This window comes from Anneissia japonica, unplaced genomic scaffold (genome assembly GCF_011630105.1).
Source record: "Anneissia japonica isolate Jap-2015-1 unplaced genomic scaffold, ASM1163010v1 scaffold287818_len932483_cov186, whole genome shotgun sequence".
Lineage (NCBI taxonomy): Eukaryota > Metazoa > Echinodermata > Crinoidea > Comatulida > Comatulidae > Anneissia > Anneissia japonica.
In genome coordinates this window covers 417,495-419,208 of record NW_022703366.1, presented here as the reverse complement: position 1 = coordinate 419,208, position 1,714 = coordinate 417,495, and the positions used below count along the sequence as shown (strand labels likewise).

General features: G+C 37.2%; 1 non-coding gene across 1 annotated transcript; it reads right to left on the bottom strand.

The window, feature by feature from the left end:
- Nucleotides 1-1,380: 1,380 nt before the first annotated feature.
- Trnay-aua lies at nt 1,381-1,453 on the bottom strand. Its single transcript has one exon. It is a non-coding gene; the product is annotated as a tRNA-Tyr (tRNA).
- Nucleotides 1,454-1,714: the final 261 nt, after the last annotated feature.

Below are 1,714 nucleotides of genomic sequence, written 5' to 3'. Positions count from 1 at the left end.
TGGCTCCCCCTGTGGTGGCTAATGAGGTTCATTGACATTTCTACATGATTAATTTATATTGTGTAGTTTTAGTTTACAGTACAGTAGGCCTATACATGGCAATCACAGGCATCATATACAAACTCACAGTATTCTCTACACACTTTACTTCTTGCAACACAATGGCTAAAGTACAATCCCGTTCCCATTATTCATGTTTCTAAAAATTTAACTGTATGGTAATTAGTATTAAGATACAAAATACAATAGTTTCATCATGGTTTAAAATGTTCTGTATAATTAATAAACTGCTATAAAACAATATGATGTTCATTTTGATTCTTAAATTCCATAGAAATTTCACTTGATTTATACATTATATTTGAGAGCAAACGGGCTGAGGTTATGTAAGATAGCCATTTATATAGTCATATTGTAAAATTTTACCTGACCGGGGGCCATTCGCGGCCGCCTGGCCCTCAGCATCTGTTTCCTCGCTTCGATGAGAACACTTGTCCCCCTCCCCCAAATTATATCACGGACCCACACTGCCCTCCTACAGAAATATTCTGGCTACGTCACTGCACTTGAATTAAGTTTTTATTAAATGACAATAAGTCTCATGTAGCGGCAATGTTTTATTTACTGTAATAAAAATGAGAAAATTTACCTGACCGTTTTCAAGAGGGGGAAAACCTTGAATTTTGAAGAACTTAAAGTCATTAAAAGACATCTCAGAAGCCGTGATAGCTCATTTCCCGGCATTTAGGAATCAAACTGAACAAGATTTTATAATTGTATCAAGCATAGCCCTTCAACGAAACTTTCCTTTTTTAAAAAATTCAGTTGCATGATAAAAAGTGTCTCTGGCGGAATTCGAACCTGCAAACTCTCGCTGTCAGGGCGAGTGTCATATCCATTAGACCACAGAGACCTATAAGATATATGACATGCAGATTTAACCCCCGCCCCCGGCACTATCATACACCTGACTAAAATACTCACTCATAGTAGGGCTATTTATATATATAACGCCATTTTCTACGAACATAATAGGCTACTCGCTATACAGTAGCTTCAATATTCTATTAGGCCTATTGCTAACAATATTTAAGGATCTGATATTTTTCTGACGGTAATTACACCATAAGGCAGCACAATACATATTGATGCAATATGATTTTAAAAGATAACACTTTATTTATTTATTATTTATTTAACATTTATTTACACTTAACCTCAGGGGAACATTTCATGAACTTTCGATTTAGGGAATTCTGATGCACAAATACCTATCTATACTGTCTTTTAATATCAGCCTAATCACTATTCAAATAGGAACAAGATGACTGTCACCAAGCCCTTCAACAAAAAGTTCATTTATTACAGTTGTATGAAAAGTGTCTCTGGCGGGATTCGAACCTGCAACCTCTCGCTGTATAGGCGAGTAACATACCCATTAGACCACGGAGACCTATGGTATACTTGCAGATCCTGTCTCTTATACACATCTCCCCCCCCCCCCCCCCCCCCGCGCGGCACAACTGACTGAAACGCTCACGACAATGGAGCTCTCTGGTTCAGGTACGGTATAAAAGCTTGTAGGTCGCAGCTGGGAAATCATAATAAATATATAGGCCCCCCTACTAGTAATATTAAAATCACAATATAAATAAATAATAATTGATGCGAAGCAGCCAATTCATATTCTTGACAGCAATTTGACCTCTGAAAG